This window comes from Pinus tabuliformis, chromosome 3_1 (assembly GCF_031772625.1).
Source record: "Pinus tabuliformis cultivar Carrire ecotype Pingquan chromosome 3_1, CPIR1, whole genome shotgun sequence".
Classification (NCBI taxonomy): domain Eukaryota; kingdom Viridiplantae; phylum Streptophyta; class Pinopsida; order Pinales; family Pinaceae; genus Pinus; species Pinus tabuliformis.
In genome coordinates, this window is record NC_142301.1 from 720378958 (window position 1) to 720404791 (window position 25834).

At 41.5% G+C, this 25834-nt stretch overlaps 1 long non-coding RNA gene across 6 annotated transcripts in view; it reads right to left on the reverse strand.

Annotated features, from left to right (window-relative positions):
- The window catches only part of LOC149189313 (uncharacterized), a 134639-nt gene that overhangs the window by 75235 nt on the left and 33570 nt on the right, over nt 1-25834 (reverse strand). Inside the window, exon 3 of one of the 6 annotated variants that reach the window (XR_016256351.1) lies at nt 23809-24203. The exons of the other annotated variants lie outside the window; for them this stretch is intronic. This is a non-coding gene — a long non-coding RNA (uncharacterized LOC149189313). Of the gene's footprint in view, nt 1-23808; nt 24204-25834 lie in introns of those variants that run through there. 6 annotated transcript variants of the gene reach the window in all.

The window sequence follows — 25834 nt, forward strand, 5'->3', positions numbered from 1 at the left end:
AGATAATATATTGGCCTATGAGAAAGAAGTTCAGATAGAGGCACAGTCCTCTCAGGAAATTCGAACCATGAACACAGGATGATGAAATAAGAAGATTCAAGTAAACCTCCTACTTACAACTACTATGTGGGATAGTGATCCAAGGATAGTAAATCTACAAAAGGATTTGGTGCAAGCCCAGCAAACAGTAGAGAAACGTATAGAACAGACTGTCTCTTGAGAAAAGTATGAAAAATTACAACAGAAGCTGAGGAATGTCAACTTATCCAAAAGCCAGGCCTTTGAAGGATGGTGAAAAGAAGAAAAAGGGTCAAAAAGGTAACTCATAGGCTAGATGTAGTCATCAAACCAAAGGATACTGTATGCTCTTTGTATATTAACACACTAGCATGTAGAGCACCTGCTAGGAACTATGCCCTGTTTTTAATGGAATGATATTTGCAAATGAAAATTAAAGTTGTCAAAGTAGGAGCCCCTATAGAAATAAACACTATTAACGATTTCATAAATTGTTGTAAGCACTATGGAGTGAAGGTTCAGAGATTATTATGTGAATTCTATCTGCACAACCTTGTGTTAGATCAAGAAATAGAGCAGAATCCCAGCCCTTTCGTTGGGGATATCCAACTGTAGGCATTCATTTCTTTTGGTGTTAATCAAATAAAATGGCTTAAATCCTACAATGCCTTTCAAAGACAAGAAAATGGATTAGACTTCTGGGTGTGAGCTGAGCCTAGAGACCCATTAAAGTTGTTGAATAAACATAGGAACCTAATGAGGAATTCGAGTGTGATTGAGGCATTAGGACCTATTCATAAAGCAATCAATCAGAAAGGGATAGAATATTTATTTACCATCAAGGACCTTTCCATTGAAGCTGCCAAATTCCGATATCAGACTTCTAATCCAAACATCCAACTCAGGGAACCGTTTAATTATGAGAACTTTAAGCTAGCTACTGATCGCTTGGGCCTCTATGGTGACCTTATTTTGAGAGAAGGCCCATCCTGGTTAGGCTGTAGGTTCCGTAGTCAAGTTATTTGGCACCCTGCACCAGGATACCAAGCCTTCTATGAAATGCATGAGGGTTAGACATGACATCCTTTTGAACACATAGCTAGGCATCATGGCTGTAGACCACCTCATGAGATCCTGTCTCTGGCCTACTCCCTCACTGCCTTGCATGTCAACTACAATGTTTTCATGAGGGCATGAAAAAGGGTAAGCAAGGGGGTGTGTTGAGCCCTGGAGAAGCTATGTTATTATCGTTTATTTTGTCATCTTTCCTTTAAAACTCATAACCTCTTCACATCATGACTTAGGTAGATAATAATAAATTATGATGAAATCTATACGATTTGTATGTAACATGAAATAACTAATAAATACCCTTTTCTTATGCAAGAAAATGAGAAAACAGAAGATTGTCATCCCAAAGGAAAAGACAGGACAAAGTTAATTGTTGTCCCTTTGACAGGGAACCACATGCAAACAAGGTGATCCAAGTTGGAGCATATCAGCCAAGAAAGGGAAAAGGAGATACCAAGTCAGCGCAAGAGAACAAGAGGATAAATGAGAATTAACAGTCTGGTGAATCAATCCCAAAGGAAAAGACAGGACAAAGTTAATTGTTGTCCCTTTGACAGGGAACCACATGCAAACAAGGTGATCCAAGTTGGAGCATATCAGCCAAGAAAGGGAAAAGGAGATACCAAGTCGGCGCAAGAGAACAAGAGGATAAATGAGAATTAACAGTCTGGTGAATCCCTCAGGATCCTTTGATCCTGAGGGATTGCTATCTTAACGATTTTTTGTATCATTGATATCTCCACTCAGTTGTTATAAGAAGGGGTAGCACTTCTAGCCCATGGGATGAATTGTTGTTGTTTTTATGAAATTCTCCTTTGTATTTGGAACTTTTATCATCGACTCTCGTTGAAGAGTGATTCACTGTAACTCTGTTTTGATGTTTTAATATAAATCTAGTTGTCATTCCATCTTTGATTCCGGAGTAATTTGAAGCAGTGTATCCCTGGAGGCTAAGGGCCTGGCCCTGGTAGAACACTTGCTCCTATACCATTATTTCCAATTCATGTGTGGTTTGATCTTCTTTCTTAAACTCTGTTCAGTAATCCGATGTGATTTTCTATTTTACATAACGGTTTTGCTATATTTTGTTTATGCTCAACTGAGTAATGTTGTTCTTTGTAACAGGAATGTTGTGTTGTTCATTCTGACTTTATAATGCATTGTTGTTCCTTATAGATTGCAATTGCTGTTTGATTATAGAGTAACCATAATGTACAATCATAAATCGGTATTACTATATTTATCTATGGTTTGCACTTAAACGCGATTGTTGTTCAATTGGGATTGATTTTCCATTATGAATCATGATTGTTATTCTTCATAACTATGATTTATACTTGTTGTATCGAAGTCAAATTACTGTTCCTTTCAATATTAAGCATGTCATGTGTGATATTCGTTTTGGTTTATTGTACATTTATATTTGATTCAAGTTGTTGTTCTATATTTCATCTCTGTTAGTTGTCGTTCTATTTCCGTTTGTTGTCCGATTTATCTTTAGAGTAAGGAATGTTACTTAATTCATGTAGGATATAGTTATTGCTACATTCATTTTCGTAGATTAAGGTTTTACTGTTCAATCTTGTTCATAAGGATAGTTGTTCTTCCATTTCCTGTCATTTGTATTATCATTGCTTTGGTGTGCAGAACGATCTAAGACTGTAGTGAGCATTGACATATGTTGTCTAGTTCCTAGATTGATGATCTTTTTCCTTGATTGTCTTTTAATTACACCAGTTTATAGAGGGATGAGTTACCATTACTGTACCGTTGACTGATAAATTGTTATAGCTTTCTAAGTGCATGATTTGAATTTTAAGGTTATTTTCTGTAAGTAGATCTTATTTCAAGCATCCGTTTATTCTTGTATTTAGAGCACTATATTAATAGCATTACTCTGACAAATGACCGCCTCAAACTGAGTACACTCTTTGAGATAACAAATCATTCCTGGATTGATAAGTTAATGTAGGGTAAATAGAGGTGAAAAAGACCCTTTTTACTACTTGACATGTGGCAAGGTGTTCCATCTCCTCATGCATGCATGAACATAGTCATCCCCAAGTAGCCTCTGCATATCCTTAAAGTGTGCAATGGCTTGTGCCTGATTGGTGAGATATCTAGGGGCAATCTGAGGGTCATTAGCAAGAAGGGTATGTGTGCTGATGAGTGCCATAGGATCTGATGGCTCAAATCTTATCATTAGTGGCTCATTATGCTCCTTTACCATCAATATTTTCATTTTTGCTACCCTCAATTCTTCATCGTTCATCCATGAGCCATAGCCATTAATTGCAGGTCCCCTATCTTGGCATTGGGGCCCCACACATTCATGTCTGTAAGGGCCATGTTATGTAGGTAGAATTCTACGATCTTTGCCTTATCCTCTGATATGGTTTGGTCACACAGATCCATAAACTACCTGTAATCTTGGAAAGGCATTGTGCCTCTCTGTGCCAGAGCCTTTATCTGGAATTGTAACAATTGCTCCTTGAGATAGAGGCCATAGGATTTTCTTGGTGTTCCGCATTGCAATTCCTCCATGGATAAGCTAGCCATGCATGCCAGCTAAGTCTCTTTCTCTTGCAACTACCTCCTTAACAATTCATTCTCAGTTTCAAGGTGGCTTCTTGTAATTGCTTCCCTGTCTCTAAGAGCACTCAACTCTCTACCCATTTCTTTGGGTTTTTTTGCATATGGCCAACATCCTCAACTACTTTAGATTTGTCTATTTGTATCCACCTATGTGTTCTTACTCTTTCTTTCTCCAAAGAATAGTGGTATTGAAAATATTTGTGGGATTATCCTTCCTCCTTCAAGTAGATTGTAATAGGAGGCAAGACTGGGCTGGGGATCAGGTTCTTGTAGCTCTTGTGCTTCCTCCTTCACTTGTGGTTGTTCTTCTGTCCTTTTCTCAAGTTGTTGGGTCTCCTGTTGTTTTGACGGTGTCTCCTGTAGAACTGTCTGAGCCTCTTGTAGGACTATTTTTGGGTCCTATAGTACTACCTTTTCCTTCCATGTGGAAGATCTAGGAGTCCCCGTTTCATAGGTTATAGGTGTCTTGGAAGTGGATTCTTTCCCTTTGGTAGAGAGTGAATCTTCAATTGTAATTGGCACTTTTGAAGAGGGCTGAGGTTTGCCTGTTTTGATCCTTGTGCTATTCCATGCCCTGAAATACATGGAGGCGTATCTTTTCTTCTTTTTATATGGCTTGATTGGTGTACTGAGGGCAATGAGGGCAGCTACTGCCTCCTTTTTCAGAGTCTCATGGGACTCTTCTCCTTGTTCTTCCTTTTCTGCCTCTTCCTGCTCTGTTTCTTCAGCTCTTTCCTCCTCTATTTCAGTTTCTTCCTCCTTCCTTTCTTGTTCTGCTAAGTCACCAGCGGCTTCACCTTCTCCCCCTTCTGTCTCTTGCTCCTCACTACCAATAGGACTGACATCATAGGTTAAGGCCTTTATGTCATCCTCCACTGTCATGTTTCAGAAAAATTCCCATGCTATAGGGAGTGTAAAGGTATGGAGGGATTCCTCCACTAGGATTTTGATTAAGCCATGGTGAGCTAGCTACTCTGAATTTCCTACTTGAACCTTAGTGCTAGAGTCAATGAGGGACTGCAAGAGGAAGTAGGGGATACTGAGCTTCTGAGGCATTGGAGTGTCCATGCCATGCCTTAACTCTTGGAGCATTCTAAGGTGATGACCATAAACAATGATGTACCTCCTCTCACAGTAAATGTATTTGATTATTTGATAGCTGACCTCATCCCAGGGGTATGGTATGCTAGCCCTTCTAATGCCATTTTTATCCTCTACAGGGGTTTCATTGTTTTGGAAAAAAAAACTTGCCAGCCTGGCCAATTGGTTTCTCATCCTTACCCCAAGGCAACCCAAGAGGAAGGGTAGTGACCCTACTGATAAATTCAAGGGTTATGTCCATGGGAAGACCTCTAAAGGTGATAATGACATGTGTTCTGGTGTGAGGGACCAAAGAGAGGGAAAATTCTTGGGCAATCTCCTCATCAAACCCTCAGAATTTCTCAAAAAAGTTCATCCAATTTGCTCTTGTGAATATGTCCACTATTGGGGGATGTGCACGGAGCCCCATGGAGTTGGTGGGCTGCTTTCTCATAAACACTCCTGTCATATTGTCTATAATCTTTTGGAAAACGAAATATGGAGGTGGAAACAATGAATTTTGAGAAAAACAGAGAAATAGAGGAGACTATTTTTTTTTTAAATAAGCAATTTTTTTTTTATGTATTTTCTCCTCTCCTAAAGACTTATTTCCTCCTCAAATTGAAACAATTTCTTGCATATATTGATATTCAATAGGGGGCATGCATGAACCCTACCTCTTTAGACCGAAAATCATGCTAAAACTCATGTTTTCTCCCTTCAAAACAATTCACTGCCCCTCTTGTAGATGGTTGTTGTCCCTCCTATAGGTGCTCCTGTAGAAATCTCCGAGAGCATGAATATGGGAGAGATCGATGGAGGACGATAGTTACAAGGCTGTGGGGGAACAAGGAGACTGCTGTAACTGAGTTACGAGGAGAGAATGAAGGAAAAGGTGGTGAGAATGCTCAAGGAGGAGTACTTATTACCCTTTATGGATATTTCTGGTGATGAGGGGTGAGCTGGAAAGGTATACGTTGGCCATATTCGAACCGTTGGTCCCCACCTACCTTGTCATCATGGCTTTTCCTCATAATCATCTCCCATCATTGCATCGGAGTTCACACTTCCTCCACTACCTGTCCTTGGCATCTTGGGCTGGAGTTGACTGTGCGCATGTGTGGGTGACATCTCGGATGAGTGGAGTCAACTAGATGAAGGTGGCCAAGTTAACTGGCCACCTTTCCCTCGTTCAACCTCAACCATCTCATTGATTTTGCATGACTTCTAATTACACAAATGCAAACAGAGGAGCGATTTAGTTACTTACCTGTGATCTGAATGTATTTGTTGTGAGGTGTTGTGGCTCTCTCTGCTGCATGCCTTTATTTCTTTTGATGCATGTTGTCTGCTTGCTGATGTGTGGCTGTGTCTTGTGCAAGTTCTTTTCTATCTAGGTTTGAGCTTCAGGTGCCTTCTTAATCTTCATTTCTACATTCTCTTGCTGCTAGTGATGGGTTTTGATGGGATCAGTTACTACAGGAATTCCTATAGGAGCTCCTGTAGCTACTTCTCCCCTTGAAACTTCAGCTTCTTTCTATGCTTGGAGCTTTGAGGATGATGCCATAGGTGTAGATAAAGATGGAGAGGTAGTAGGTAGGGTTCAAGTGAGGTGGATGGTGCTGCTTCCTCTCTTATTTTTTTGTTTTTTTCTTTTACTGAAAAACTATTTCTTTCTGTGTTTTTCTTGGACAGGAAGAAAAATGATGCTTGGGGTGTGATGCAGGCTTGGAAATGATGGCAAGGAGGTTTGAAGATTGTATGAGGGATTATAGGTCCTTCATGAAGCTTCATCCCTCAAACTACCTTATGTAGCCACTTCTGGCTTTCTGTAATTCCTATAGGAGCCTCCTGTAGAAAACACAGTTTTTGAAAAAGAGGTACAGTGGGGTGAAAGAAATGCCAAATATGATGGAGGAAGGAGTGGAGAAAGTGAGATGGATGTTGGTGTGAATGTTAGGGTCCCCTTGGCACCTTCTTCTGCTCCCTGTAGTCCTACAAACCTACAATGCAACAAAAGTTCATTTCTTTTCTCGCTTTTTTTTTTTTTGAAAAACAACTAGGTCACTTCAGAGAGGTTTTCACCCTAATTGCCTGCCTTGGGCACCTCCAAGGGAGGTTTTCACCCAGGGATCTTATTCTTTTTTTATTCTTTTTTTTACATCACTGGGCCACCTTAGAAAGAGGTTTTCAACCCAATGATGGGACTTAAGATCCTCATGGAGGTTTTTACTTGAGTCCTTATTATTTTTTATTTATTTTTCTTCAGTGATTGGGTGAAGTGGAAGCTAAGACATGCTACACTACCATCACTGTTTTATTCAGACCTTCAATAAACTCTCACTTGGAGAGGGGTTTCTTGTAGACTTTCAATCGATGTCCATTTACAAGCATGGGGATGGCTTCATCATTGATGGTTATGAACAAAACTAAACCATTATCATTACATTTCTCCACAGTGTAGGGTCGCAACCATATTGTCCTCAGCTTGCCTTTGAAATCTTTGTATCTTGAATCATAGTGTACTGCCCAATCTTGCTCTTGGAATTGCTTCTCCTTGATATTTTTTTCATGCCATATCTCTCTCTGAATTTGAACTACCTTTTTATGGAGAATGGCTTGCAATTTGTATTCATCCAATCCATTGAGCTGAAGTAATATCTCCTTCTGTGGATGGCTGAGGTCTAGGTCCAACTGAGCTACCGTCCTTAGTGTATTGAACTCGAATTCTATTGACAACAAAGCCTTCTTCCCATAGACCAGTTCATAGGGTGTGAACCCTGTGGTGGTCTTCCATGTTGTGTTGTAGGCCCAAGTCGCCTCAACTAATTTGTCCACCCAATCTTTTTTGTTGCTGCTCACTACCTTAGTCAGGATCCCTTCCAATGCTTTGTTAGTGACCTCCACCTACCCATTGGCTTGTGGATGGTAAGGGGTGGAAGTCTTGTGCCCGATTTTATGATGTGTGAGCAGATCTTCAATCAAATTGGAAGTGAACTGACTGCCTTGATCTGTGACCAACTCTATTGGATACCCGAACTTGTAGAATATGTTTTCTCTCAAAAACTCAGCTACTTTTTCCTCTGTCGCTACTTTGATTGCTTTTGTCTCAACCCACTTTTTTAGGTAATCAGTGCATATAATGATGTATTATTTCTGTTTTGAAGGAGGGCTGATAGGACCCACGAAGTCCATGCCCCACTTCTCAAATGACTCAAAGGTCACTTGAGGTTGCATGGAAATCTCATCTTTTGGAGTAGGTTCCCCCATCCTCTGACACCAATCACACTGGCTGCTATATCTCCTCACATCCTGATGAAGAGTAGGGTAGTAGTAGCATGCTTGCAATATCTTGAAGGCAGTTCTTTTTGCTGCAAAATGATCTCCACAAGGCTCGCCATGATAGGTCAGGAGGATGTCAAAGGCTTCCTCCTCCCTGACACATCTTCTCAAGATCTGATCTGGGCCAAGTTTGAATAGATTGCCCCCAATCTAGGTGAAAGGGGTGGTTTTCCTTACTATCTTGCTCTTCTCTTTTGAGGACAGGTGTGGTGGGAACTGTGCTGAAGCCGAGTAGTTTTCTATATCAGCAAACCATGGAGAGAGTACTGAGATAGCAAACAGATGTTCATCTGGAATTTGGTCATCCACCATTCCTTCTTCATCTGCAGGCAAATTTACTCTAGACAAAAAGTCAGCAACAACATTTTCATTACCAAGCTTATCAATAATGGTCAAATCAAACTGTTGCAGTAAAAGAAACCATCTAATAATGCGAGCATTTACATCTAGTCTTTTCATTAAATATCTAATTGCAGCATGATCAATGTGCACAAAGATTTGATAGCCTGTGATGTAATGTCTAAATTTGTTTAAGGAATTCACAACAGCTAGGAGTTCCTTCTCGATCACTGTATAGTCTAACTCTGCTTTTGACAAGTTCTTGCTTATAAAGTATACGGCATAAGGTAAATTTTCATCAATTTGTCCTCAGGTTGCTCCTATCGCTTTGTCTGAGGCATCTGTATGAATGTGAAATGGCAAGGCCCAGTTTGGGCCTCTGAGAATTGGGGTAGTCACTAGCTTGCTCTTTAAGGTATCTAGGACTTCTTGACAGTTTTCTGACCATATGAACTCAACATATTTGCCTAAGAGGCCAAACAAAGGAGAGGCTAGCTTGCTAAAATCTTTAATGAATCTCTTTTAATACCCAGCTAAGCCTAGGAAACTTCTGACATTTCTCACCTTTTGAGGAGGTGGACCCTTTGGATGATGGAAATTTTGTTGGGTTCCACTTGCAATCCTTGTTGAGATATTGCATGACCTAAAACTGTCCCTTCAGTCATAAAAAATTCACATTTTTCCAGACTAAGGGATAGGTTCATCTCAATACACTTGTCTATAACTTTTCCTAGGTTGGATAAAGCTTCCTGAAAGTCAGAACCATAAGGAGTAAAGTCATCCATGTATATCTCTATTGTATCATGAACTAATTTAGAAAATATACTCAATACTGCTCTTTGGAAAGTGGTTGGAGTGTTGCACAAACCAAAAGGAAGGACTCGATATGCAAAGGTACCCCAAGGACAAGTGAAAGTGGTCTTATCTTAGTCTTTTGTTCTGATTTGAATCTGATTGTACTCGTTAAACCCATCCAGGAAAGAGGAAAACGTTTTCCCTGCCAGACCATATAACACTTGATCTATGAAAGGTAAAGGAAAATGGTCCTTTTTAGCGGCTTTGTTCAATTCCTGATAGTTGACATAAATTCTCCACTTACCATTTTTCTTTGGCACTAGCACCAAAGGAGAGACCCATTCACTATCAGAGATGGGATAGATGAATCCTGCATCAAGCAATTTCTGTAGTTCTTCCTTAACAATACCTTTAAGTGCTGGATTCATCCTCCTTTGTGGCTGCCTGACTAGTTTGCAATCTTCCTTGATGTATATATGATGAGTACATACTCAAGGGTACACTCCCTTCATTTCCTTATAACTCCAGGTGAAGGCATCTAGATGTATTCTCAATAGGCTGCATAGTTCCTTCTCCTGGGAAGTGGATAGGGATGGATTGATTTTCAAGATTCTTTCTGGGCCGAGCTCTATATTCTTAACACAGAGAGAAGTAGGATCAGCCACACAGAGATCAGTTGCAGGGTTATTCTGGGTTTCTCTTACTATGTCTTCTAATGGTGATACATTGGGAGGTGGATTTTGAATCAAATTTTGAATCATATCTTCCTCATCTTGTTGTTCTCCCCCATGGAAATTTCTAATGCACAAAGTGATATAGAATAAACTTCATCCTCTTATTCCTCCTCCATCTAGAGAGGTAGATCATGTTCTAGCAATGGTTGGGCAGGAGGATATAGGATTAACTGCTTGGACATGTGCCCATTATTTATGGTCATGTTCCCAACTTGACAGTTGATGTAGGCATCAGCTGTAGCCAACCAGGGTCTTCCTAGAATGAGAGGATACCCAATGAGCTTTGCCTTTGGCTAGAGAACTAGGAAATCAGTAGGGTACTCCCAAGAATCAATGGAGACCATCACATCTTCCATAATCCCCTCAGGGGTCATGGTGGAACGGTCTGCTAGCTATAGCATGGTCGTGGTCTTCCTCAAGGAGCCCTGGAGGTTAAGTTTGAGCATTGTGTCCTTTGTCATCACATTAATGGTAGCTCCCAGATCAATCAAGGTATGTGGGATCATGGTTCCATTAATGTGGACATTGACTACTGTGCTTCCAGGGTCCAGATATTTTGGACAGATTACCTGCCAGAACATCAGGTCAGATAGTTGTCCTATGGCATTAATGGTTGGGGCATCTCTCTTAAGCCTTCCTCAATGTCTAAAGAACTTCTCTTTGATCAACCTATTATAGATAGGCACATATTTTATGGCTTGGAGAAGTGGTATCTTCACACATAAATGTTTCAATTCTCCCAGGAGTTCAATTTCTTCTGGGGTAGGCTGGACTGTCACAGACAGTCTCTCAGGAAAGGGTGGAATTGATTTAGGTTCACTTTCCTCTTTATCTTCCTCAAACTCCCTGGGTTGAGGTTGGCTATCTGGGAGAACTTTCCCAGATCGCAAGTTAATTTCCTAAATCCCGTAGCATAAGTTGGGCATGATGGTTCGCCACTATACACTTACTGAACCTATCTATTGTTCGGGTTCGGATTTGGTCGGGCAGGCATTTGGGGTTTCCTTGGTGGAGCAAAAGGTAATGGTTATGGTTGGGCAAGTGGTGGAGGCATAAGAGTAGGAGGAGAGTTGTATTGGGGCCTCCACCCCTGATGAGATGCATTCCACTGAGGCTGCGGTTGAGCATAGGATTGAAATGAATGGGTGGTTGGTTGGGCATGATATTGAGCTATGAAGGACCAAGGAGGGGGCATGAACTAGGAAGGATGAGCAGGAGGGCCCCATGAAGGTATGGAAATGACTTGGTTGGGGTTGTGGTATGCCTGAGATGTCCCTTGCATCCCCTGCTAGTATTGTTTAGGTCCATGCGGCCTTCTTTGGTTTATGTAATAGAGCTGTTCAGTGACTCCCTCAGCCCCTTGATATTATACAACATTAAGTCCAGGCAATGAAGGGCACTTATCTGTAGAATGATTCTCTTCACAGAGTAAACAAACCTTGATAGAGTTTAATGGGCATTCATTCCTAGGATGCCTCCTGGTGCATCTAGGGAAAAAAATGGCCGAAGCCCTCTCTACCTCCTCTTGTTTCCTTTTGATATGTAAGGTGTCAATTTGCATGGCAAGAGTTTGCATCATCTCACTCTTGAAGTCTTCCAGCATGTTTCCAATTTCTCCTTTAATGGATGAGTTAGAGGAAGAGGTACTCGCTATCGGTTGACTCCCCCTACCTTTCTTTCTAGCTGCTCTAGAATGGTTTCTAAAAACAACCTTTATGTCTTCATAGGATAGTTGGTAGATGTCTCCCCCGGCTAATAGATGGAGGGCGTCTAAAATATCTTCCCGAATTCCCCTAAGTAGGACCAACTTCAGAGACTCAGGCTCAAGTGTACACCTGAGCCTTTTGTAACAGAGATGGAATCTCTCTTCATAGTCTTCCAGGGACTCATCACTTCCTGTGGTCATTCGAAAGATTTCATCTTTAGTATATTTTGACCTATAATAGTCTCGATACTTGTTGTTAAAGGCCTGCTGCATCTAAGCCCAAGTTGTGATGCTATTGCCAGGTAATTCCATGAACCAGCACAGTGCTACATCCTTGAGAGTAGAAGGGAACAATTTCAACTTTTGCTCATCTTCTGCATAGTCATAAGTTCGACAGATGACAACAAAATCAAACAAGAAGGTGTCAAGATCTTTTGTAGTCAGACCATGGAAATGAGGTAGGGTATAAGGGCTTATATTCTTTATTTTGGTATCCCTATTGGTCTCCCAAATGGGAAAGGTACCCTCTATTCTCTCTCCATTCCCCCTAGCATTTCTGTTTTTAGCCATTGGCTCCAAAGGAATGTTTTCTTCTTCTTCTTCCCCTATACGTTCTTCAAATATGTATGGTTCTTTACCTAAGGGCTCTTCTTGATCACAACCACCGAAGAAGAGAGAAGGTTGGCTGTATGAAACAGTGGGGGTGTTGGGAAAATTTTTTCCTGAGTTATCTCTATTCCTACGAGGCATGAAAGGAAATATTTTTGGTTGGCTTTTGTTTCCTTTTTCCCCACGCTGATAGTACCTGCAAAACTGAAATTGATTGAAAAAAAAAAATTACAAATAACTAAAATGAACTTGCTAAAATGGAAATTTGTATAATTGAAAAGGAAAGCAAGGAAATGCAGAACTTGAAAGGAAAAGAAATGACTAGTCTACTATTGTTTAAATGAAATATTAGCAGAATGTTGCAATAGAAAATAGAAGAAAGCAGTAATCACAAAATACTCTGACGCTTCCCCAACAATGGCACCAAAAAGTGGTGAGCACCAATGTTGTGGGGAAAAGTATCTGACTCGGATGACCCTATCCCTACTCTAAAGGTGACAGTCTTTAGCAACAACTGAAAGTAAAGCTTTGATATTTTCCTTTATGAAAGTACAGAGAGAAGGAAGAAAAGATTAACCAACCTGGTGTCTTTCGCTTAGTCGATCCTTATCCTCTCTCTTTGTCTCTTGTTCCCAGCTCCTTGCTTTCTTTGCCGGTCCAGCTACACACAGATCCTGCACAAAACAAGAGAGGAAACTACAAGATACATGTACTCATAACTGATGCATGGATTAGAGTGAATCAAATATACATGTAAATACAATACATCAATGCAATACAAGTATATAGGAGAACATGCAAAACTTTATTGATAGAAGTAACAGGGTTCTGAGAAGGTTACAACCAATGATGGCTCCAATCCAGCAGCACCTCCCCAGCAGCAAGAACTCTCCTCTTCACCTCTAGTAAAACAATCACCCAATAGCTCTGACTGTAAACCAACAGCACCTCCTTGCTTTACACAAAATTCTCGCCTTCTTAGACCTCATAGAAGAGCTCTATATATAGGAGAGAAGAAGAGAGGATGAGTCAGCTTGAGGCTGGCATAGAGCTGACTAGTGTCCTCTCCCTCTCTCAGTTAATCCTTAGTTCTTGAGTCCACTTGGAGATCCTTGCTTACACATGGTGATCAAGTACCTCTTACTCATCACAGGGCGAATCTCATGAACCAAGTGTCAGTTTGGAAGCTTCCTGGGCAGTTGACACTTTGCAGAATGACTGTGCCACTTGGCCAATCTCGCCCAGCACAGGTAGCCTTCATTAGATTTGACTTCCAGTGCAGGTACAAGGAGGAGCAGTTGCATTCCAGCGCAGATGCTCAGTGGAGCAACTGACATGATCCAAAATTAGCCTGTTTTGAAGTGTTTTCAGGTGGAGAACTGATTGGAAGTGCTGTTGTTTGATGACCTTGTTCTTTTAGGGGTAAGAACAACATGTTTAGGGACTGAGGATCCCTGTATTTATTGACATTTCATGCTCCATGCTGCAAGGCACAAAAATGTCTATAACAGTTGCCCCCTAAAGTATGAGGCCGTTTATCGGGTGAAATGCTTTATCTAGAGGGTCCGAAGTTCATTCCAGTGCTGAGGAGGCGCCCTGTATTACAATACAATACAATACATTATTTTTCATTCTATTTTCATGATCTAGCTGAGGCGGGCATTCCCATGCTCAGCTTTTATAAATACATTTTGGTACATATGACAGACGATCGTCTGAAAGTAGACTGATAATTTCCTGCTGAAATTATCATCCTTTGAATAGGATGATCATCTGCTGCAATGATGTACATGGTAAATGCTTTTATATTTCCTGAATATATATCGCAGCCTGGATGGATGAAACTAGATCCGGGGTCTTCAAACTCGTTCGATCTTCACTCTAAATACAAGTCGATCCATGTGAGAATTTGGCTGAAGTCGAACATGGAAAGACATCGCTTGATTACCGGTCAATAATGAAAACCGTTAACAAGCGCGAGAGGAATCACCAATAATGACGATGACCCTCAAGGTACTGCAGTACAATTCACGTGGCGTGAATAAAGGACTTGGCGTCGAACGCCACGCAAAATCTTCTGGTCGAAGGTCATTGATGTATACCTGTCGCCGGAAGTGAGAAACTTGCCATTGAGGCATGCAAGCTTCAAAGTACTGATGGGGGTGTTCCTAGATCGACTTCTTGGATAATGAACTGAAGTCGACAAGAAGCGATCCGTCAAAGGAGGGCCTTAATGAATCCCACATCAATGACACGGAACGGAGCTAATGATTTTAGTGGAGGTGAAAACAAATTGTGACATATGATTCAGGGTGGCGATCATGAATGGATGAAAGGATGATGTATGGCAGTGGATGGGACACGGTTGACACTTTCAGAATGACCCCTCTTGAACATATAACGACACTGATGCGATGGATCGGTAGCATTACCCCAAATGTGGATGGTTTGGCGAGGACCATGGTGATGAGACCGGTGAATGAAACAACCCAACCCGATGTGGTACGGAGGAAAAGTGTCATGTTCAAGAGTGACTTGCTACCATTAAACTTTGATGTTCTCCCAATTTTTCCCCAGTCATTTCTGACCAGTACCTCTTTATTTTTGTCAAGCTTGAGGAGGATAACATATGCTTGTTCTATAACCTACCCTTCGGGCAAGCCCATCGCTATGATTTAACGAGCTTAGCGATAGGGAAACTCGTTCTCGTCTAAAGACAAGTTTGTCGCTATTTAATCATTTTAACGAGTCTAACGACAAAGAAAACTCGGTCCTTTTCATTTTTAGAGAGTCTAAAAAGGTACAGAAAGTTAACTCCATAATTCCTTTTTCGTCAGCTAATCCCTTAAGTCCGAAAAAGTATAAAACAATACAGAAGGGATGGCTGTTCGGTACTTTTAACGAGCCGAACAAGACAAGCGCTCGATCCTTTTGTGCAATAATCCCTCAGGTCCAAAAAGATTAAAATTTAGAGGAGGGATAGCGTTCCGGTCATTTAACGAGCTGGAAGGCCAAAACTCGGCAAACTTTTCATATTGTACGAGTCAGTGAAAAGAGCTCAAAGAAGACTCGTCTTTCGAGGAACGAGTGATAAACAGGGATAGCAGCAGATTCCAGGTACAGGTTGGAATTTTCCAATCACGGCAGTGTCACAAGGATGGCTAGGTGGAATCACTCTTCGCAGATGTTCCTCAAAATGGGTAAACACACAAATGGAAGTGAATGATCGGCCAAATGAAAAGTGGAGGTGACGGTGCACAAACACGACCAAGGCTTTTATGGCTGATGAATTTACGATCTCAAAAGGTTATTTACCGGTACTGGGTTCATTTTTTAAAGAGCTTGAATGCGCCAAAACACTGCTCAAAAGCTTATGTTTATTTTTTAACGAGCATGAACTATGACGCTAAAACTGCTCGGATCTTTTGCATGCCCCCAGCATCATAATAACGCATGTCAAAGGAGGGTGCCCCCCAAGCTTCATTGCATTCAACTTGGTGATTGGAATGAAGGTTTACCTTTGAATTTTGAAAAGGGGATTTGTTTCATTTTTTAATGAGGTTGACATAATAGAAGAACTATCCTCACGACTCCTTGTTTCATTTTTTAACGAGGTTGACACGAGATAAGAACCGTCCTCGGATCTTCATTTTTTAACGAGGTTGACCTGAGATAGGAACTATCCTCGGAGCCGACAAAATATCTAGGAATCTTCTGAATCCAACCAGAAGATTGGATTAGATTTCATTTTGTAGGTTTCCACTGTGGCCACTTCCGCCAGATTACTTGTAGGCGGTAGGGCGAAAGTACCCATTAAGGCAGGGTCTTTTAGGAAACCTACTCCGATATTTTGGAAAAAATGATTCCTTGCATGGATCATTGGAATGCTTCCTGTAACTTGTGAACTGTTGGGGAGAAAAGTTTGTTGGTCGACGATTGTAATTCCTTCTTGGGAGGGAAATGCAATCCTCCTGAAATAGGTCGACACAACCGCGGCCATGGCATAGATCCAGGGCCTTCCTAGTAGGATGTTGTAATCGAGGTTTCCATCAATTACTTCAACATCAATTCCTATTGTTTTGCCCCCAATTCAACTTGCAAGTTACTTAAAATCCCGTATGAAGTGTATGATCGTCCATCAAATGCTTTTACGGTCGTTGACGATTTTGACAAGGGTGGTGAGCCTAAATTTTTCCAGCAACTCATCGACATAAGACATGTAGATGCCCCCTCATCAATAATTGTTCGATGAACAGTTTTGTTGAGGGCTTTCACTTGAATAAGGAAAGCTAGTTGAGCTGGTAACTTAGGGTCATATCCTTTATGATCAAAGGCCACAAGATTGGAATCCATTGGGCCAATCCCACCTATTGCTGATAATAAAGTTTGCTCTTGAGAGGGGCAATTTTGCGGTACCTCAAGTGTCGACATAGCGGACGGCGATTGGGCCAGGTCCTCTATTATATTATAATTCTGTGCTATTTTGGCACGAGGATTAAATGTCGATTTGTGTACTACTCCCTTTGGCAACTTTATCATTGGTTCAGGAATGATGGGTGGCACAACTTTGGTCAAAGCTGTCGTTGAACTACTAGGTTGTTCATTAGCCTTGTTATTTGACAGCCATGGATTCTCGTAATCTTTATTCCTTGTCAAAGCATTATTCTGCTGCTTTGAGGTAGACAACATAAGCACTTGGGATCGGGAAGCATTTTGATTAGCAACCAGATTTGACCAGGATTAGGAAACGGATCAGTCAACACAGCTGAGGTTTTCGGACTCTTAAAGAATCTTTTAAGCTCAGCTTTGCATGGACAATCTGCTGTCCAATGATCCTCATCGCATATATGACACCCCGAAGGGGGTTTCCCTTTTCTCCCTTTCTTTTTCTTCTTGTCTCCTGGTTGCTTCAGTCGTTTGCCCTTGTCGTCCGACACGGCACTTACTTCCGAGGCAAGAAGTTCTTCATTTGCATTTTGATTCGAAGTCTTACGGGTTTTCTTAGACGAATCCCGTGTTGACTTTGCGTTTGCAGTGCCAATCACACCATCGCCGGCATGAGAGTCACTATTTGATCCAGGAGGGGGAGGAATTGAAAATTCCGGTCTAGGGGCGTCAGGTATCTTGTCATAGAGCGTGCCAGACTGAGTATATACTAAGTCTAAATACTGGGCACGAGCAATAACTTGCTCCTCTGTTACGACGCCTCCCTTGGCCACATCTTCTGTTATAGCAGGAAGAAGCGACTTTATAAACCACTCAGCTAAAAGCTGATCTGGAACATAAGTCTTTACCATTCTGCGACGACGACGCCACTCATGTATATGATCTGATATATGTGTGGCTGTTGTCTGCTTGAAATTGGTCAAGATCTCTGTTCCAGTTTCGTACCTTATAGGTAACTGAAAGTGTGTTAAGAAAGTCGTGGCTAGGGAACTAAAATTGTCGAACGAGGCTCTAGGTAATTCAATATACCATTTGGCCGCCGGACCAGTCAATGTCCTCTGGAAAAGACGAAGCCTTATCGAATCATCATTCAAGGTATTCGATGAACACCACAGATGGAATGTCATCACATGATTCGACGGGTCTTCGCCAGGATTTCCATTGAATTTAGGAATGTCCGAAGGAAGTTTGTGAGGAATCGCTGGCCACCAATGGGCATAGGCGATTGGATCGTTCGTTAATCGATGTAAATCTAGTAATTCTAGGGTCACCACGAATGGCAACTGCTGATTCAGGTTTGGCGAGGCGTACCCAGGGTACGATGGAATTGCCTGAGCAGTAGGCCTTTGCATACCAGCATAATGCAACTGATGTTGATATGACTGATATGGTTGGTGGGCTTGGCCACTGTAAAGTGGTTGGTTTAACCCATTCTGAATATAGGGTTGCCCACTATTTGCAAAGATCTGTTGCTCAGATCCCTGGTACACCTGTTGAAACTGAGGTTGTTGGTATTGCACCATCCATGGTTGTGAAGCCATGTTTTGTTGTGCGACACTAACCGACGGACCAAGATGCGGGGTTATGGTTCCCGTTTGTATCTGTGTCATCCCGGCAGTTGGCGATTGTGGTTGTGTTGTAGGGTCAATGGGCTGTTGCATTACAACTTGAGGTTGACATCCAACAGGCATCGATTGAACTTGCGACACGGTTACAATTGCTGGCATCGTCGGGATACTAGACATAGGTACACATTGTTGCATGGAATATACAACTCTTGGTTGTTGGGGTAACATAGGTACCCAACCACTCGTCGTTACTTCAGTCAAACCTGAATGTTGTTGAAAACTGCCGCATGGGTATCCCCCCGGAAGGGGAAGTGAAAGGGCATATTGGCCCCCATACGGTAACAATCTGGAGCTCAAGGGTATAGATGGCCTTTGAGGACTGGATGGCCCAAACTGATTCCCAAAGGGATCAATTTGTCTAGTTTCAACATAAGAATTACCGGGTATTATACCGGAAGAACAAACTGGAACAGACCAAGTTGTCATAATAGTCCCTGGGTGGACTCCTTCTAGTTGATGAGAACAAGTTGGGACAGATGGTATGCCGGCAAACATCGTTGGAGTGACAGCAGGAGCTTCTGCTATTGTTGTGTCATTTGGCACAGTCCTAGATGTCGACGGTTGTTCAGACATTTTAAGTCTATCCAATAAACTTCCTAACGATTCTTCAGGAACTTCCGGTGGCGATAGACAAACTTCTGATGCAGAAGGAAAAAGAGGGGTACTTACTCCAAAGTGAATTGGAGTATTTGCTTGCTGGTCCTCTACGATTTCCTCTATTGCAATCAGACCAGGAGGAAGAGGAAGACCGTCAGGTCCGTAAAAGATTTCTGGTGCCGAAGAAGGGGTTGCTTCGACAGCGACAGTTGTTTGACCAACAAGACTCTGTGGACCGGTTTCAGATGGAACTGGTTCAGTTACGCAAGTACTTGTTTTCAGACTAGGATCAGTACAACTGTCCTTCTGTTTCTGTTGAACTTCTTCAATAGAGGCAGGGATTCCAGAAATATTGGGAGTGACCAGAATCTCAGATGTTGTTGGAACTTCCGTTCTAACTTTAAAAGGAGATTTTGACCTGGTCCAGCGAGTTCGCTTCGTCCGTACTACTCTCGGTTCCGGAGACAAAGACGGTTGACTCGCAAGTCTCCCCGAACGACGGAGTTTTAATTGACTTTCCTCCACGGTTGCGGATTACTTGATCAACTAAAATACAAAAAGGGGAATTATGTTTCCGTATTGAATGAATTTTATTAGACGCTTTTAGACACAACTTTGCTTTTTCATGTTTTAAGAGTCGAGAAAAAGCTAAAGATGACTCTAGTCGCCTTCGATGTATTAATGAGCCCGAAGTGACAAATGCTCGGTTGGACCTTTTCAGTTATAGAGTTTGAAAAGGGCCAAAAGAAACTTCTCTGGAGATCTAGGCAGAGGGTGTGCCAAACCTTTCGCGAAACCACAGAATACGTTTTACGGTACGGGTGGTCGATCTTCGTGAATGCTGTGTTCACTGCATCGCGATCAGTAGGGCGGTCAACACGGCTTCATAAGGATAAAGGATAATTGCCTATAGGGGTCTCCCAATATACGCGACGGTACGCGGGAGCTCAAGTCCGTATTAGTGCTATCGTCCCTCAGGAGGAATCACCCACCTTCGTAGAGATCGACAGTCACTACGTTTAACGACGCCGGAACACGTCTCTACCTAGACCTCTATTGTGAGCGTTATGTTACAATGCGCTTTTAGATTCATTCAATATATTTTAAGTTGATCTTGTTTATCAGTTTGTCTTTCAGGATCACCACAAGATGTATTGGTACAAATTCCTAAATGCAGCTAAAATGATAAGCAAGCTTTTACAATCTTTTCAGCTTTGAAAATCCTAACTACTGAGGGGAGAGAAAAACATTATCTTTCCACACAGAGCACAAAGCACAAACTAATGCACTTTTCCCTAGATCAATCATGCAAACTTATCAAAAAATGCAAATGCAAGATGCATGTATTTCTTTTCTTTTTCCTTAATGTTGATGTAAGACAAAAACGAAACTGTTGTATAATTCCGAATTCAATTTGAAGCGTAAACAAACAAGTTTTGTCTAAAATCAAAAGACGCCTTACAGGTACTTGTTTCGACACTAAAAATGTATGAATTCAAACCATAAGATGAAAAAACAAACAAACTCAAACAGCCATGAACAACAATAAAACTAGCTCTTAAGATCACAAAGACACTTTTACAGTTCAGGATCTAAGAGGCCACAGCTATACAGGTTCGCTTTTCACAATGGGAAACTGTAACTGAAACAAGAAATACTGAAAGAACAATCACAGTTTCATCACACAACTGAGGTGGAATAATGTCAAGGAAAGTTGGTTTACAGCAAGTACAAATGACAAGCAATCAGCAGCAAAATAACAGTGAAAACAGGGCTAAGACACAATGGGAAACCTCAGGAAGACATAGCCTAACTGGATCAGCGCAGGCTCTGGTCTGTCAAATTGACTCTCAGCGCAGTTCCCGAAGGGAGTACCTGCGCTAAAATGCAGATTGCCTGTGGACAGCCTGCACTGAGACACGAGAGTTGCGTTTACAAGGATTTCCGGGTCATAAAAAGCTCAAAAATGCACTGTTTTTGCTGAAATAAAAAGCTATAGGTCAAGTACAAGCTAAGGGATGATCAAGAGGATGAAAATCTATCACAAAGAGTACAAGAGTCTTTTGTAGATCAGCTCTTCAAATCATGAATCTGCTCAGAAAATGAGCAAGAGTAGCAGCCCCTCTACTTCGCTTTTGATATAGTCAAAAGCTTTTCGATTTGGTATTCTTTTCTTCAGGAAATGAATAGCAAAGGTACTACAAACACCAACAAGATACTAGGCTCCCCAGCGGAGTCGCCAGTTTGTTGTGGGGAAAAGTATCCGACTCGGATGACCCTATCCCTACTCTAAAGGTGACAGTCTTTAGCAACAACTGAAAGTAAATCTTTGATATTTTCCTTTATGAAAGTACAGAGAGAAGGAAGAAAAGATTAACCAACCTGGTGTCTTTCGCTTAGTCGATCCTTATCCTCTCTCTTTGTCTCTTGTTCCCAGCTCCTTGCTTTCTTTGCCGGTCCAGCTACACACAGATCCTGCACAGAACAAGAGAGGAAACTACAAGATACATGTACTCATAACTGATGCATGGATTAGAGTGAATCAAATATACATGTAAATACAATACATCAATGCAATACAAGTATATAGGAGAACATGCAAAACTTTATTGATAGAAGTAACAGGGTTCTGAGAAGGTTACAACCAATGATGGCTCCAATCCAGCAGCACCTCCCCAGCAGCAAGAACTCTCCTCTTCACCTCTAGTAAAACAATCACCCAATAGCTCTGACTGTAAACCAACAGCACCTCCTTGCTTTACACAAAATTCTCGCCTTCTTAGACCTCATAGAAGAGCTCTATATATAGGAGAGAAGAAGAGAGGATGAGTCAGCTTGAGGCTGGCATAGAGCTGACTAGTGTCCTCTCCCTCTTCAGTTAATCTTCAATTCTTGAGTCCACTTGGAGATCCTTGCTTACACATGGTGATCAAGTACCTCTTACTCATCACAGGGCGAATCTCATGAACCAAGTGTCAGTTTGGAAGCTTCCTGGGCAGTTGACACTTTGCAGAATGACTGTGCCACTTGGCCAATCTCGCCCAGCGCAGGTAGCCTTCATTAGATTTGACTTCCAACGCAGGTACAAGGAGGAGCAGTTGCATTCCAGCGCAGATGCTCAGTGGAGCATCTGACATGATCCAAAATTAGCCTGTTTTGAAGTGTTTTCAGGTGGAGAACTGATTGGAAGTGCTGTTGTTTGATGACCTTGTTCTTTTAGGGGTAAGAACAACATGTTTAGGGACTGAGGATCCCTGTATTTATTGACATTTCATGCTCCATGCTGCGAGGCACAAAAATGTCTATAAAAACCAATATTACAGCAATAACGCTGTAACTCCTGGGCTACCTACTTTACTCTTATTGACCCGGTAGTTCGTAACAAACTTGGAAGTGTTGGTGTTGTATGCACAAGTACTAGTCCTCACTGCACGTTGTCACTTGGTCAGCCATCACAAGATCACTAGGAGCTTGAGCCAACTTCTATGGATTCCAAAAGAAGCTCTATATGTGATGAAAGGAAAGAAATATAGATGCTATTCTAACTGCAGAAAGGAGAAAGACTGAAATGTAAAGCAAACCTAGTGAACCCTAATTAACCAACTAATTCTACTTTTGCAGAAAGCGCTATGAAAACCATGAAAGGAATGCCATTACCTATTCAAGGAAGTAAACAACATCTAACTATGTTATTTCTAGAAGTAAATAAGAAAAATACATATTTTTGGATTTTTATGTATTTTTATGTGAAATTGACATGCATGTAATTTATTGTGTGTGAATGTGGCAGCGAATAGGTGGTGTTGAAGGGTGGTTTTGGGACTTGAGAAGATGTAGGATGGTGTGGATGGGTCCTAGGAGGTCTCAAGTGGCCTTTTGGAGGCTTTTCCCACACTCGGCCTTCAAAAGAAAGCCTACAAGAAAATCTACAGGAGGACACAAGAAATCTACAGGAGGAAAATAGGGAATCTACAGGAGGCCTACAAGAGGAGGCTGAGAGTAGTTTCCAGTATTTTGAGGGTGTGAGAGTGGGTGAAAAAGGTGGATGAAGGTTGGAATGAGTTGTTAAGGCACCTAAGGTCTACCATGAGTCACTAAGAGAGAAAACGATGACTAGGTTTGCTCACGGATAGAGGAAGAAGTTCTATGGAAAAAATGCAGCAAACTAGGGCATAATTGAGGTGAGATTTGGGAGACCTATAGGGAATGGATCAGATGGAGGGTGTGATTGCTGATAATCTAGCCTACTACTGGAAGAGATATACTGCAAAGAAATAGACAGTTAACCAAGTAAATCAAGCAATAAGTGAAATGAATGCATTTAGGAAAAATAGATTTTTGCATAAAAATGGTCTAAACTATGATCTATGAAAGGAAATGCTGAGAAATGTTGTAGGAAAGGAAAGCATGAAAGAAGACTACTACAAATCAAGAAGTGAGTATGATGAAGAAGATCTAAAGCAAAGAAAAGTTGCACTATTAAACTACTAAAAAGCTGCAAACACTAGAAGTCCTATGAAGGAGGAAAATCTGTGTTTTTGTGGAAGCAAGAGGGTCTTTGCCTCAAATCATGGTCGAGGAAGAGAGGACAAGGCACTATCACTAGCCTTTTGAGTCTTCGCTGATCACTGTTTAACCTTCTATAGAAAGCAACAATGGAGAAAACTACTGAATCATCAAAAACAACCTATTCTTAATCATAAAAGAAATACATCTAACAAGAAACTAATCTACAAATTGAAATAAAACATACAAATACAAGTAAATAGGAGCTTGGCTGCTTGGATTAGGCCCTAAACAAAGAGCTTCATCCCTTTGAGGTAACTCAGTGCTAGCTCAAAAAGGATTCCATCTTTATTTTCAAATCAATAGCAAGATTACATGAAACTGTCACAAAATAATAAGCTTGAAGTTGGAGCAAAGTTTACATAAGCAAAAATCTGACCCTAGTGAGGCCCTAGGCCCTTCTACTTATACAAATGAAGCTATCAATAGCTTCCTTAAAATCAGAGAGGCTTGGCTCCCAAAACTCGAGATAATCATTAGTCATCCTCCACTTGCTTGGTTGCCTTCTAGTGCATGATTCAACTGCTTGTACTCTGAGCTGAATGAAGGGGAATTAAAAGTGAGGAGTAGTAAATGAGGGGAATTCCCTCCTATAAGTCCTCTCCTTTGTCCACTTTGAGTTATTGCTACCATTTGTCCACTGGATCCTTGACTTGGACCTCAAAATCCATCAGCAATCTGCATTAAATACATGTCAGACCACATGGCACAATACCTAACTCAACTCATTCTATAAGCATAAATATTATCAGAAAATCATACAATAAGCTAAGAGAATGGTTGATTTGACTAGGTTAGGAGGTAAAATGAGCCCATATAATTACCAATTTATGAGGACCATCATATATGCAATTTCATAAGGAGATAGGCCAGAAATCATCATAGGTCGAAGGGTTATCGGATTTAGGGATAAGAGCTATGAACGTGGAGTTGAGGCTTTCCCACATCCTTCCCTTCCTACAACATTCTTCTATCAGTCTTAAGAGGTCCAACCCAAGGGTTTCGAAGAAAGCAGAGTAGAATTCAACTGTCCATCCATCCGGTCTAGGGCTCTTGTCCTTCTTTAACCACTTAAGGGTTGCTTCCAGCTCTCCAAGGGTTACCTCCTTTATTAGGTCTTGCTCTACCTCCTGATCCAAAAATCTGGGAAAAGACTGTGCAATTCGCATGACTTCGGCCAGGGTGGCAATGGGAGGTTCTTTGTATATGCCCTTGAAATGAGTATTTGCCAGGCCTGCCAATTCGCTGAAGGTTTTCACAGGGCATCCTTGACCATCTTTGAGCTCCTAGATGGTATTAATTGCCTTTCTTCCATTTGCATGCTTGTGGAAAAATTTGGTGTTATCATCTCCTTCCTTGAGCCATATAGCACGGCTACGAAGTCTCCAACTCTCCTCTCTGTCTTTCAGAATTTGAGTCTGTTTTTGAAGAAGAGAGGCCATCCTGTCCTTTTGTTCCTGGGATTCTATGATCCCTCCAGTACCTTCTTCCATTGATGCGATTGCCTCCTCTGCTGCTTTGAGCACTTGCTCCTCCTGTTCTCTTTTCCTTTGAGCCCACTCTTTTGAGAGGGATTTCAATGCCTGCATGTTGCGAGCAAAGCCTTCTGCTATGTTACCCTCTGTGTCCACTAGGTGAGCCTTCCAAAAATCTCCCACTACCTTCGTGTAGTCGACATCCTTTAGCCAGGTGGAGTTAAATTTAAAGGGAGCCTTGGGCTTTTTGACAACATCTTGGATTTCCAGGTATATGGGCCTATGGTCTGATAACCCTCCCAAGCCGACCCATTGTCTAATGTGAATACCACTATTAGCCAGAGCTTCTTTGATGAGAAAACGATCAAGCCTCCTTGCCAAGCTGGCCTCCCTAGCTCTATTGTTCCTCCAGGTGCCTTAATTTTCTCTAAAGGGATGTCTATGAGGTTATGATTATCCAACAGACTCTTAAAAAATATAGATAGAGGGTCCACTCGTGCCTAATTCGCCTATGACTCCACAAACCCCATAGAGAAATTCAGGTCTCCTCCAAGGATAATATTGTCAAGTTGCATGATAGATGAAGATAGCAACTTCCTCCAGAAATCAACCCTCTCTCAGCAGGGGCCATATATGTTGATGAATCTGAAGTTGGCTTCTAGGGAGGATGAGTAGATATCTGCTCCCAGGAAGCCATTGCCTCCCTAGACATTAATAAGTTTGGTAGAGCAAGAGCAGATACCCAGGGTAATCCCTCTATATTGAGGGAGTGGAAAGACCAACTCGAGAGCCAGGATTTAAAGATAGAGGAGATAGAGAAAGCTATACCTAGGG